At 35.3% G+C, this 15,169-nt stretch overlaps 1 protein-coding gene across 3 annotated transcripts in view; it reads right to left on the bottom strand.

Moving 5' to 3' along the window:
- MEI4 (meiotic double-stranded break formation protein 4) overlaps positions 1-15,169 on the bottom strand; it is a 313,130-nt gene that overhangs the window by 296,878 nt on the left and 1,083 nt on the right. The gene's annotated exons all lie outside the window — the stretch shown is intronic.

The following is a 15,169-nucleotide window of genomic DNA, read 5'->3' as shown; positions in this document are numbered from 1 at the left end:
TAGCCCTTTGGGCATAGTTACAGATTGTTCTCCAGAATGGTTGGATCAGCTCACAGCTCCACCAAAAATGAATTAATATTCCAACTTTCCCACATCTTCTCCAACAATTATCATTTTCCTGTTTTGTCATGCTAGCCAATGTGATAGGTATGATGTGGTACCTCAAGAGTTGTTTTGATTTGCATCTCTCTAATCAATAGTGATGTAGAGCATTTTTTCATATGAATCTGGATAGCTTTTATTTCTTCCTCTGAAAACTGTTGGTTCATACCCTTTCACCACTTATCAACTAGGGAATGGCTTGTATTCTTGTAAATTTGACTCAGTTCTCTACATATTTTAGAAATGAGGCCTTTATCACAGACACTAATTTTAAAAATTCTTTCCCATTTCTCTGCTTCACTCCTAATCTTCATTGCATGGCTTTGTGCAAAAACTTTTCAATATAATCAAAATTACCCATTTTGTATGCATAATGTTCCCCATCTCTTGTTTGGTCACAAATTCCTCTATTCTCCATAAATCTGACAGACCACTCCTTGCTCTCCTAATTTGTTTATAGTATCAACCTTTATACCTAGATCATGTACCCATTTGGACTTTATTTTGGTATATGGTGTCAGACTTTGTTCTATGCCCAGTTTCTGCCATGCTATTTTTCAGTTTTCCTAGCAGTTTGGTCAAATATTGAGTCCTTATCCCAGAAGCTAGACTATTTGCGTTTATTACTGTTTAATAAACAGTCATTGACTACTGTATCTTGTGTACCTAACCTATTCCATTGATCTACCTTTCTATTTCTTGGCCAGTATACCAAGTGGTTTTGATGATTGTTACTTTATAATACAATTTCGTGTCTAGTATGGCTAGGCTACCTTCCCTAGCATTTTTCATTAATTCCCCTGATATTCTGGACGTTCTGTTCTTCCAGATGGATTTTGATATTATTTTTTCTAGCTCTAGAGAATATTTTTCAGACAGTTTGATTGGTATGGCATGAATCAATAAATTAACTTAGGTAGAATTGTCATTTTTATTATATTAGCTTGGCCTACCCATAAGCAACTGATGTCTTTTCCAACTATTTAGATCTGACTTGATTTGTGTGGAAAGTGTTTTGTAACTGTGCTCATATAGTCCCTGGGTTTGTTTTGGCAAGCAGACTCCCAAATATTTTATAATGTCTACAGTAACTTTAAATGGAATTTCTCTGTTTCTTGTTGTTGGGCCTTGTTAGTAATATATAGGAATGCTAATGATTTATGTGGATTTATTTTATATCCTGAAAGTTTGCTAAAGATGTTTATTATTTCCAGTAGCTTTTTACTTGATTCTTTAGGGTTCTCTAATTATATCATCATATCATCTGCAAAGAGCAATCACTTAATTTCTTCTTTACCTATTTAATTCCTTCAATTTCTTTTTCTTTTCTTACTGCTAAAGCTAATATTTCTAGTACCATATTGAATAACAGTGGTGATAACAGACATCCTTGTTTCTTCACCCCCAATCTTACTGAAAATGCATCCAGCTTATTCCCATTGCAACAATGCTTGCTGAAGGTTTTAGGTAGATGCTACTTATAATTTAAGTAGGGTTCCATTTACACTCCTATGCTCTCTAATGTTTTTAAAAGGAATGGGTGTTATATTTTGTCAAAAGCTTTGTCTGCATCTATTCAAATAATCACATGGTTTTTGTTATATTTGTTGTTGATATGGTCAATTAAGATGATAGTTTTCCTAATATTGAACCAGCCCTGCCTTCCTGGTATAAATCCTCTCTGATCAAAGTGTACTATTCTCATGATTAATTGATCAAATTAAATGGAACCTCTAAGCGACAATGACAGATTTTAAACACAAAAAATGCTTAAGTGGAAAAAAGTTTGGCAGAAAAGAAGGAAAGGCAATAATACTCAAAAACTTCTATACAATTTAAAGTAACTGATTTTTAATAAAGGACAGTACAGATGACATAAAGGATCCAGGATCTTTCAAAAGAATATTACAAATTTTAAAAAAATCCTTGAATATTTCTAGGTAAGAAATTATACACATATACTTGTTTAGAATTTCCAAGACAAAAAAGTGCCAATGGAGAAAATCTACCAATCACTGCCAGGGGAAAAATAAGCTAACATATTTCAAAATCAAAGGTCCATAGTGGTTAAGTTTCACAATTTTCATAACAAACAAATTTATCAAGCAATCAAGGGGAAGTCTTTCAGCTGATCAGAAAGGCATTACTAATAATATGAGATCATTCCAAATATTTAAAAACTTAAAGAAGAGAATCAAATCGTATATTTCACAAAAAAAAAAAAAGGCAGTCAGGCTTTAGCACCAAATAATCCTACAAAATATAAACCTAATCAACTCCCAAAATGAATGTTCAACAAAAGTTAGGAATGTGAGACATTCTGGCTCAAAAGAGAAAACAATCAAAAAGGAGAAGTTTATTTGATGAGCAAATACTTCAAATAACAGAAAGATAGATAAGAAACGTACACTTTCAAAAATATGAATAAATATAAAGAAATGCAATTATCAAGAAAAACTGTGTAATAAAATACTTAATGTTTAAATAAGCATATGTTTAAATAAAAAGAGAGACTTATCTATGGAATAAAATAATAAAGAACAAAGGGTGAAAAAAAGACCCCAAGGGGTTAAAGATTTAAAGCCTGTAAAGTAATTTAAAGAACAAAGAGAAGTGAAGGTGGAAAAGGAAGGAAAGAAAAAAGTAAGTATTTATTAAGCACTTACTCTATGTCAGGCACTCTGCTAAGTGCTTTATAATTAATATCTCATTTGATCCTCACAACAACCCTACATGGCAGGTGTTAGTATTATTCCCGTTTTACATTTCTAGCATTCTATCATCCAGCTACCTCAGTTATAGTTTACATTTTAAACATTTGTCAATATTTGCTTATTAAGTCTTCACGTTTTAAGAATTTCTTTGGGGGTTGAAGAAATGTAACGCTCTCATATCTCATCTACTTTGTCCATGAGATATCTTTCCAGAAAAGACTCCTGTGGAGAATGACAGAGCACTATTTTACATGCTTACTATGTGGGAGGTTCTGTGCTAAACATGGAGAATGCAAATGTATGCAAAAAAAAAAAAATGCAGTTCTTACCCTCAAGGAGGTAACATTCTAATGAAGTACATAACATATAAAATGGAAAGCCAGGGAATGGGGAAGCAGAAGGTCCTTGTGGCTAAGACTGCTAGACACTCCTCTTACTCTGGAAAATTCTAGAGTACTAGGAGTGAGAAGTCCGGGGTGAGAAGGCTACTGGCAAGGAGATAACAAAATTGAGTCATGAATGGAGGTTGGAAAACCCTAGACATTGGCCAATGTGAAATTTTAAGAGATTTTCCCAGGATTCCAGGGTAGGAAAATAAATGAGAGAGTATGAGGAAATAAAGGAAAAAAAAGACTGGGTTTACAGCACTTTTAGAGGTCAACTGATTTTGGTTGTTTTGAGTCTAGAATTGGGATCCTTTCAAGGGAAAATTCATATCCACATCTAGGGCTGGGGTCCCATGGAGGGTAATACCTACATGCCTTATTTAAACTCACTGGTTCTTCCCTCATGGGGATTATAATCTTATAATAATTGGGGGCAGAATACTCAGTAACACAGAAACCAATTAAAGAATTGATCCAGCTCTCTCAGAGGGATAAAGTGAGGGAAATGTAACTGATGAAAAAAAGACTAATCAAAAATACATTTTAATTGTTTTTAAAAGAACAATTAACTCCTAAACTGCTGAGAAGTGACTAGGCTCTGAGGAGGAGGAGGAGGAGGAGGAGGAGGAGGAGGAGGAGGAGGAGTGGTAGTGTGTGTGACTGTGTGTGTGTGTGTGTGTATCAGGAAGTAACTGGAAAGTTGGATAGTTAGTAGTGGTTAAATATGGCTCTCAGTACTATACTACACAGTAAAACAGAAAAGATAACTCTAGCACAAAAATGATACTATTAAAAACAAGCTACTTTTGCCAACTTTCTGAAATTGTTTTCTTAATACTAAGTCTTATCATTTTATGTTGACAATTAAGTGGAGCCCTCAATAATTAAATAAATTCATTTCCTCTTTGTATTTAGAGTATCTGTCTTTCTTGAAAATCTTATATTTGGCTGTGAAATGGAGAATTTATGATTTAATAACAGATTTCTGAGCCAAACTTGTTCTCATAGAATTTTGGTAGTTATATAATTGTCATGAGAATGAAAACAAAACTGACCATGGCCACAATGTACCTTTCAGCCATTTTGTTCCCTACAAATGTGTTTCAGTGCCTCTGGGCTTCAAGGTTTAGCCCATTCTCCCCTACATGTTTCGCAAGTGTTAAACTTCAGCTCACGTTCCCCAAGAACTATGTACAGAGGGGAGACTGGGCCACCAGTTTAGGGACAATTGTTTTTTAGTAATCCAATCCTCGCTCCATCTTCTCAGTAAATAGCCTTTTGCAAAAACTAGGTGATATCAACTGGTTGGTTGACAGATGAGCACACTGAATAAGAGCTCAAGAGGGATACTGTTAGAAACCCACGGTTACTGGAGAAAAACACTCTCAGGAAGTTATATCTTCCAGGGACAAAGCCTGCCAGGGTCGGGCAGAGTTAGGAGGGGGAGCCTAGAGAGAGGTGATAAATTTCAAAACAAACAAAGACAGCTATTTATGAGAAGAGATGGTGAAGTTTCTTTCATTTTACCCTTTCATTGCTGTACTTTGTAAAAGCCCAAAAGATCAAAATGAATAGATAATGGTAAAGGAAATCAGAATTTGTAAAAGATGAGAGGTATACTATTTTATTAACTTTAGAAGTTCATGCAAACATAAACATGAGAGGGAGAAAGGGGCAACCAGTGAATATTAACTGAAGCTTATTTAACTTTATGTTAGAGCTTAAGATCCTCCCTTGTCTTTTACCATCAAAATCTATCTTATGAGTGGTTTTGATTCTTATTTTCACCCACATAACAGTAATTCATGCACTAAAAGACAGAATGACTTTTAAGAATCTTACAAAAGTTGAGAATGATCTAATAAAAAAATGGGTAATAAGCACACAAAGAAATCAGGAAGAAGTCATGGAAGGAAGATGCCATATATTTTAAAGTAAGTACTATTCTTTTAATAATAAATTGGACTCATGTAAATAAGCTAAAATTTACAAGAACCTTAAGAATCTGCTGCTCCACAGATTTTTATCAGTCTGTAAATCAACAAAAGAAATTACTTTTAATTAAATTTTTTTTTTACCATATACCAAGGATATAAAGAACATGTTTGCAGCAGCCAGATATATAAAGCCTGCATTTTACATTTATATATTTATATCTTCATTTGACAGTTAAATGTATCAGCAAGGACTCTGACATATACAGGAGGACCTGCTATAAAGGTTCTTAGATCTGCTTTTCTAAAAGGAAAGCAACTTTAGAGGGTTCAAAAATCTACTTTAATCAAGCACACATCATTCACTTAGTTCACAGGAAAAAGTCAGCACCCTGACACTTCAGAGAAAATACAAAGAAATAAAGATCAGCAGAGAAGGCTTCCAACTGTCTGACCATAAGTAAAACATACATATCAGAGAGAGAAGCACCAACAAATGGGTTTTCAAAGCCAAGAGGTTCCTTAGCAACTGCCCAGAGTCTCCTCTGGACAAGTATTTCCAATGGCTAATCCCCAAAGTAAAACCTCACCTCAGAGTATTTATACAGTTTTCAGAGCTGGAGGGCAGGACTCATTAACAAAAGATACTGAGTTCTATTAAAGGGAGGGGAAGATCTTTAACTCTTCCCCCCACCAACCATTAATCTTAAATTACCATTGCACTAAGGAAATTGAGGCACAAAGAGATAAACAGACTTGGCCAAGCTTATAGATCTTACACAGACACATACACATGCATACAAAACCAACAGAGAAAGAAAGTACAAAGAAGTATCTTGACAGAAAAGGCAGTGTTAGAACAGAGAGTTAAAGAGCAAAAAGCACTTCTCAAAAGAACACTGGAACATATGGTACCTAATCATAACAGTCTTCTTGGTTGAGTTTTTCTGTGCCTTACCCAATGACCAGATAACATGAGACTCCTCATATCCTTCCTCAAAAATTTGGAAAATAAACTCAGTAGTGAGAATGGATTTAGACAGTTTGGATTGGGGTGGAAGAGGAAGGCAGGAAGGATCCAGGGGGGGAATGAAAAGAGAAGGCAGTGAAGTCTATTATCTCCTTATTGTGGACAAGAACACTGACCAGCAGCTTTACCCATATGATACCTAGAGGCAAATGGCAAGTACAAAACTGTGATGGGACCTGGGTTCCAGGATCCATGACAAATACTAATATTATTAATAATAATGCCTACATTTATATACCACTTTAAGGTTTAAGAAGCCCTCTCAGCATGTCTCATTTATCTTAAAAACAACGTAGATATGTGCTATTATCTTCATTTTACAGATGAAAAAACTAAGGCTGACAAATGTTAAGTGTCTTGTCCAAGGTCACATTGTGTCTGAAGCTAGATTCAAAATCATCTTCCTGACTCCAAGTCCAAAACTATCCGCTGTACCATCAAGCTACTACAGAGAGAAATAAGTATGACACTCAAGAGGTCAAAGGTAGGGAGAAAATGGTACCTAATATAGGGAAATAAAGGAATGTAATATTTGAGTAACAGCGTTATTTACTGATATCTTCCCATCATGGAGTTGAGCATATAACTTGTCACTGATATCTAGGACAGAACTCTGAAGGGAATTTTCATTCAGGCTGACAAAGGAGAAGCTAAAATCCTGAGTGGACAGGATCAAGTAGTCCTTCTGTGATAAGGAGAACTGTGAGATTCACATCTCCTCCATGGAAAACACTGCCCCACCCACCTACAGGCTTCAGCCAAAGGCAAAAACTGAAGATTTTAGAGTCAAGGTATAAAATCATGTAGTATTAGTGGAAAAAGTGGTGGATTTGAAATTTGGAAATCTGACTTAAGATCATTTCATTTCTACTCTTTATATCTTGTAGTTTCCTCACTTGTTAAATAACTGACTATACACACACAGATATGTATATTTGTCTATACACACATCTGTGTCTATACACACACACAATATGTCTGTATTATCAAGAGACCATCATGACTTTGTGAAACTTATGTGAAAACGATGTTTATTATGTGAGAAATTAACATGCATGAAGAGCCCAAAAAGTTCATAATCCATACACAAGTTTGCATATTTATAGCAGTACAAAAAAGGATGGATAAGAAAACACAAATCTCACCCTAAAGGGGCATGGCATAGGAGGGGAAAAGGTGTAGTAAAGGCAAGAAAAAGCCAAAAAAAAAAAACCAAAACACCTCTGGAAGTGGAGGAGCAAGGCTATGGCAAAAGCACATTCTTTTCCCTTGGGAACTACTAGACCATGAAAATAGGATGATCTGCTTATCCACAAGGATCCCAGCTGCACAAGCAGTTTCTCAATCTAATATAGACTGAGTGGTGCCTGCCATAACACCCAAGGACCTTCCAAACAGGAGGAGCTGGTGAGGGAGGCTTCATTCTCCACACATTCAGGGCCTCCTGCATACTCTGGGTCCAATGTTTCTAGAAAATATGGCAACTCAAAAAGATAAGTTCAGGGGACTCCTTAACATTCCTTAACAGTATATATGTATACATATGTATAAAACCTTAAACTGTATAAATTATGCTAAAAGCCTTAAAATGGATGATGATATATAGGATCCCTTGTAGCTCTAAATCTCTGACAAATTTTATAATAAAAATATCATTCCCCTTTCTCGAAGGGCTTTAAGTAGAGATCACATAATCATATATGAGATGTGTTATAGTAAAGATGTCTTTGACATATGTGTTGAACCAAATTGCAAGTAGAGTACCTTCCTACTCTCAAATTCTATGACTGCAATTGAAATAGAAATTGAACATTCAATAGAAATTCAAACAGAAATCACCTAATCCAAGTCCTTCATTTTTCAGAGGAGGGTAGCTAAAGGAGAAAAAAGGAATAAGTGGCACTGAGATCTGCCTCTTTAGCCTTGCCCTGCCCAGGACTTAAACTGAGCCAAAACCAAAACAAACACAAAATTGACTGTCACATTAGAGGCAACAAGTAAAAGAGAAACCACACAGAAGACTCAGCTTCAGCAGAGAAGAGTAATGACTGAAGAGGGAAATCATCTCCTTCAGCAATCTCAGAGCAGAACATTAGGGCTCAAGTCACTGGTTATACCATCTATAAGGAGAAGGGGTTGTCTTTCCCCTACTTCTGCTCATCCATTAACAGACACTGTAACATGTTCTATTTATCTTTTTAGGCCAACATTTCTGCTCACCTGAAGTTCTACTTCAATTGTAAAGAGTTTAAATAGAGATGAACATAAGTTATCTAGAGACAAACATACATTTAAATTAAGGCAGAGAGCCAAACCTCTGACTAAATGTCAAGCATTTTTCTGCATTCAGAGCAATCATGATTGTTTTAAAGCAGCAGAGACCATGTAAACCTGAGGACATTATATTGTCCTCATGAAGAAAAGGAGGAAAAAAACAACCTCATTGTTTTAATAGTGTGGCCGCTTAAATATCCAGAGACAAAAAGGGTAGAGTGGAGGCCACATTTATAGTATGCTATAAGTCAACTGCATTCTACAGTCTCCCTCTCTAGTGACAACCATTAGCATTACATGTTAGAGCTCTTGCATTCAGAATGATGACAATAGGAACATAGAGGAAGGGGTAAATTTGATAAAGATTTCATGAGGATAGAAAAGAAGCTGCCTCAAATTAGCCTGTATTTACTTATCTGTGTTCCCAGCATAATTGTAAACTTCTCTCAAAGTCAGTGATTATTTTTCATTTTTGTCTTTAGCAGCATGGTACCTTGCATATAAGAGGCATTTTCAAATGTTTGATGAATGGAACTTAGCTGATATTGTAGAGAGAAATCACAACTAATGTAACATCAGTTTTACAATAGCCGAGGTCCAAACATGTTAGACCTGCGGCCAAGGCAAAGAGTTGATGCTAGGCAGTAATAATAGCCTAACAAGGACAAGTGCTAAAGAATTTTGTGAAGAGTGGCAGAGGAGTTAATAAAGCACGCAATAAGAATTCTGAATTCCATAGGCCTAATTGAGAAATGCGATGACAAGAGCAGAAAATTATTCTATTATCAATGTACAGGACAAAGAGATCGAAGCAATTCATACGACTATGCACTAGCTAGATGGAATTGACTATACAGTCTCTTAACTTAGTGAAAATAGACAGTGAAGTACTAACAGTATGATTTCAATAGAGCAAAAGATGATAATGCTGAAAATAAATTACTCCAAAAATTACATTACATATTATTAATATAAATTACATATTTGGCCAAAAAATTATAATGCAGAATATATTGTACATACTAGGATTGTGTTTGTCCTTCGTTGCCAAAGAAGACCATGCCATCAGAAAAATGATGATATGACTTGCACTTGATTTTGTTTTGAGTGAGGGAGGGCTGTGAAACGTCACCAGCCTCACTTCTCCTTCAGAAGTATCTGAATCCAGTGACCAGATATTCATCAGGATGACTGGGGATGACCCAAGATACACTGGGAGACCTTGGGCCCTTCAGACCATGGTCTTTACGGGTATTCACTTAGGGTGAGGCAATGCCCACTCATTGAATAAGTCTGTTTAAGAAGTAGCCAGGGCATGGCCCCTTTAATGAGGTCCAGAAAAAGAAAGACATCAGGCTGGGAGGGAAATAGCAACAGTTACTATTGATAATCACTCAAAAGCAAGGAGGGTCAAGAGGAGCCCTTAGGCAGGGCCTTTTGGTGTCCCAGTTTCAGAATGCAGTAGGTTTAAGGTTTGGGGAGAGGCCAGGACAGGACAGAACAGGAGAAAGGGAAGGTAAGGGAAGGAAAGGAGCCAGAAAAATCCAAGTCAGCTAGGCACCTTTATATACATTATACAAGGTATACTTTATACAGATGTATGTATATGTGCATATATATATTTATGCATATACATGTATTTGTTATAAAATATTACATATTATATATAAAATGTATATCCATTGCAAATTATAACTTTGTATTTGGCAAAGTGACTTTTTATGAGATTCTAATGTTGGCACTATTATTAAAATTTCCCTTACTTTAAGTTTTTCCCTTACTTTAAAACTACAGAAGCCATGACCACGTTCAACATAGAGTAAATACTCTGATATAGGGTTAACCAGTATAACATTTCACATACTTTTATTCCCATGTTCTATTCCATTTATATATGCAGAAAGTGAGAGAAAAAGGATGCATATTAAGAGTATGCTACCCAATAATACAATGAAAAATAATGACAAAGAGCAAGCCTCCTAATAAGAAGGCCCTGGATTCAAATTTCATTTCTGACTCATTAGCAAAGCTCTTAATTTCACTAGTGCTCCAAGTAACTCAAAGACTTCAAATTACAAAATAGTTGGTAATTGGAACTGAGACAGAGAGAGAGAGAAACAGGCAGACAGACACACAGAGAAATTTCACCTGCATTCTATTAGTGACAGCAATATTAACACAAAGTACCTAAGTCAATAACAAAGTACCGAAGTCAGTGAGACCTGAAAATATGAATGTATTTTATTTAACCTACTTTATTGAGTTAGATGATAAATATTTACTAAGTACACACTATGTACTGGGCCTTGTGCTAAATACAGGTGATACAAAAAAGTCAAAAGAGCCCCCGTTTTCAAGGAGCTTAGTCTGATGGGAGAGACAACATAAAAGCAACTATGTGTAAACAATCTGTACATAAAATAAATTGAAAATAATCAAGAAACAGAAAGCACCAAGATTAATCAAGATAGGGAAAACCTTGTAGAAAGTGGCATTTAAGATGACACTTGAAGGAAGCCAAGGAAACAGAAATGAAGATTTTTTCAGGCATGGGGGAAAGCCTATAAAAAAGCCCAGAGTCAGTTTTCATCAAATGTCCCTTCTGCTCTACTTTGGCTTCTCACACACACATACAAACTACACCACTGTCTGGTAATTACACAGAACTCAAAGATTTTAGAAAACAGTAGATATGTAAAACAATTACCAAGCTCTCCACCACGTCCCTGAGTGCCATTGGATACTAAATGCCATTGATCTCATCCAATCTTAAGCTATTATTTCCTTTTTTTGAAAGATATAGTTAAAAATCATTAAGTATATCTTACTTGCTATATCATCAATTAATAGTTTGTTCTCTAGAGATAATAATGAGTTCACATTTTCTTTTCAATTCTATCTAATTTGTGGTCACTAGAGTTTTTCCACATCACAGTAAGAGCCCAGTATTTAGAATTCAGCCCTTTCTCTAGATTGTGCTAAAAGATTTCTGACAAAGATGACTATAACTCTGCCTGCCTTTAAGCTGAAGAATAAAAATTGATTATAAAGGCACTTAGCAAAAAAACTGAAATTCTATACAAAGGTAAAAATCATAATAGTAAGAGCATTCATGCTATCACACAGAAGCATACTGAAGTAGAGGCATATGCCCTAACTATATGACCTAGGGAACATTGGTTTTTGTTGTTCTTGTTTTTAAATGAAAAAGGGGTGGAGGAAGGCTGGAAATAGCTTCTTCTGGCTGTTACCAAAAATCCCTAATAAGAAGTGACAGTACTAGAACTAACTGCAGTTTCTCCTAGAAATGCCAAGAGGCTTGGCCAAAAGGGACTGTGTTGGTCAGTGATTCACCACTGCCAAAATCCTTTCCTTCTCTAATGGAAATCAATGTACCATGAATAAAATAAAATTACATGGCCACTTAGTTCATATTCATTCTCCATAATGCAATAATAACTAGCTAGAGCAAAAAAACCTTCTGAAGCAGTGGCCTCTAAATTTTTCTCTGTAACACCTTTCCACAAAAAAAAAAAATAAAAAAGCTGAAAATATTCCCACCTTTTTAGGGAGAACTATTGCAATCTATCATCATCATTATTACCATTATTATTCATGAGATAAGAAAGATCAAACTAGAATGAGAAGATAAGGGGCAAGGATAGCAAAGCTAACTGAGTTGATGGCTAGAAATAAACATCTAGCACAAAGTTTCCACTATCACTTAAGAGGACACTCAGTCTAGATGTGTTCTTTTAAAAGTTTCTTTTTCATGGTGTAGAGGTAACAAAGTACTCCAAAACTCTTTGTCAGAACACAATTTCCTGTCCATCCTATCATGCCGCAAAGCGGTGAGTAAAGAGGAAAGAACACAGAATATGGAATTAAGCAGACTACAGATCAAATCCCAGATCTTCTGAGTGATCTCAGTGATCTTGGAAAAGTCACTTAACCTCCATAGGCCTCGGTTTATTCATCTATAAAATAAATAGATTAGACTAAATAATCTGATGCAGTTTCTAACTATACCATGATCCTATGCAATACAACACAAAGATTGTCAAAGGATAAACCTGAGTTAAGCTCAGAAAGGTTCATCACCAAAAGTTGGCCATCTAGTGATAAGCTTCTATGAAAAACAAAAAGCAAAAAAAAAGTCATTAAACTTTCCATTTAGGGATGTGAGGTTGCTAATTTGCATTGGGGTAAGTCAAACTAATGAAGTCAGGAATTTAGAGAAAGTGTTTAATTATATTATAATTATATATATTATATATGTCACATATATAATATATATTATAATATATGTATTATAATTATATTGGAGGGGGGGGGGAAACATGTTGAATTAGGTGAAGAACTTGCAGTTAGAGAATATTCAGAAGTGGCCAAAATGTACCCCTAAACTCCCATCAAACATGCCTATATAAATCATTTTCTATGGCCTCACAGCTTTCTGTGAAGCTGTTCAATTAATTCCAAAAGAATGGTGGGCCACAATAACTGATTTGTGTATGCATATATGTTTTTTATAATGTTTAGAAAGAACATGAATCTCACTTAAGCCTTACTGTGAACCTCTACAGTTATTATTTTACAGGTAAGAAAACTGGGGCCAAAACAGAGTAAGTGACTTATTCAACAAGGTCACACATTTAGTTAAGTGGCAAACCCAAGATTCAAAGCAAGATGCTCCAACTCCAAATCTATTTCTCTTTTTTTTTTTGCCCATTTTCTCAAAACATGTTTATTTACCACTCTCTAAACTACTTAAAAGGTGTTAAATCTGACATTTAACAGTTTTTCTTACAACTTCTGCCACTCATCTCCTCTTATTCATCAACGTCTTCACAGTGCAGTTTTTAACCGAGTGTATTATGCAAATTGTTGCTTTTATATACAAATGTACATTTATATTATACATGTCCACATACTATGCTAACCTCTACCTCTAAAAAATTTCTACTCTCAATCTCCCTTGTGATCTCACCTCCTGAGACCCTTCTGATCCCCTAACATCTATATAGAGAAAATACTTCAGAAAAGTAGTATATTACAAACAGAAGAGAGTCCTATTTCTAAATTTATGGTTTTCTTGACCCGATGGGAAATGATCACATTAATGCATCATTCATGGAGCTACAGAATTGGTCTGGTCATTCTGGAGAGTAATTTGGAACTATACCCCAAAGTCACTTAGTCACTAATGATAAACTTCTACAAAAAACAAAAAAGAAAAAAAAAATCAGTAAACTTTCCATTTAGGCATGTGGGGTTGCTAATTTGCATTGGGGTAAGTGAGACTAATGAAGTCAGGAATTTGGAGAAAGTATTTAATTATATTATATATACCTTTTGACCAAGCAATACTACTACTAGAGCCATTCTCAAAGAAATAAAAAAAAGTGAGGAGAAAGTGTTCATATACACAAAAGTATTTAATTCAGCTCTTTTTAAAGTTCCAGAGAACTAGAGACTAAGGGGAATGGCTGGACAAACTATGGTACATGAATATAATGGCTCCATAAGAAAGAACAAAAAAAAAAAAATGGATTCAAAGAAAACTGGGAAAGCAATGAAATAATGTAGAAGGAAGAAGAAACAGGAAAAAACTTTTACAAAAAGAGTTGTTTAAAAAAAAAATTAAAGACAAGAATGCAACCAATAACCATAATCCCAAAGTACCTATGACAAAACATACTACCCAATACCTAATTAACTCAAAATACTTAACAAGAAATACATTTTTGGACATGGTGGCTGTGATAGTTATATATTGAAGTTTTTACTTAAAAACAAGCAAGCTCTACATGAGAAATTTACAATTTCATATACAATCTTTTCCTGTAACTTTTAGAAATATTTGCTTTAAGTGATGTTTTTATAAGAAAGAGAACTTAACCCCCCCTAACAGAAGTCTTCCTCCATTTGGACCAGCTACATAAAAGAAAGTACTAATCTAATCCTCCTCTATCCTCCTAAACCACTTTCCTCCAAGTTTTTTTCCCTTTTTAGTCCTTTTTGTTTCATCACCCTGCTTCAGATCCCTTCTGTTTTTCTAATTTAGAGTATCTGACTAGAACAGTCTTCCACTTCATATCAGCTGAGTCCTCCCACTCCACTCAAAGACACATGTTAGTACTGGAAGGAACTACAGAGATTACCTATACAAACCTCTTTATTTTATTCATAAACAAACTGAAATCCAAAAAAATAGAAGTGACTTTCAGGGGGTCTATAAAGTTGGATGGGAAAAATATTACATCTTTATTTTCATGAACCAACCCATAGGTGAAATGTATCATTTCTTTCGATTATGAATTTTTTTTTAATCCCCAAAAGGGGTCTATAGGTTTCACTAAGACTGTCAAAAGTGTCTATGACACAAAAAAAGGTTAAAAACCCCTGTTTTGGACCATTATCTAGGGTACTAGCTAGTATGTCACTAAGTCAAGCTCAGTGGGGGGATGGACCCTGGTCCAAGGATTTTTGTCCCTGGATGGCCCTGCCAAATCCCTCAAGGTCCATGCCTCTAACAACTCCCTCAACGTCTGGTATACCTTCCCACTCATAGCTCCCAAAGATACCTGGACCCTTAGATGACCTAATCAGTATCCCTGGCTTTCCTTTCCCATGCCCCTTCTTTCTACATAAACCCCAGCATCATCCTCAGTCTCTTGTGGATTCTCCTAAGGACCCCTGCCCATTTTTGCTAAAGCATTACAATAA

Source organism: Notamacropus eugenii, chromosome 2 (assembly GCF_028372415.1).
Source record: "Notamacropus eugenii isolate mMacEug1 chromosome 2, mMacEug1.pri_v2, whole genome shotgun sequence".
Taxonomy (NCBI): Eukaryota; Metazoa; Chordata; class Mammalia; order Diprotodontia; family Macropodidae; genus Notamacropus; species Notamacropus eugenii.
The sequence above is the reverse complement of the archived record's forward strand: the minus strand, read 5'-3'. Positions and strand labels throughout refer to the sequence as shown.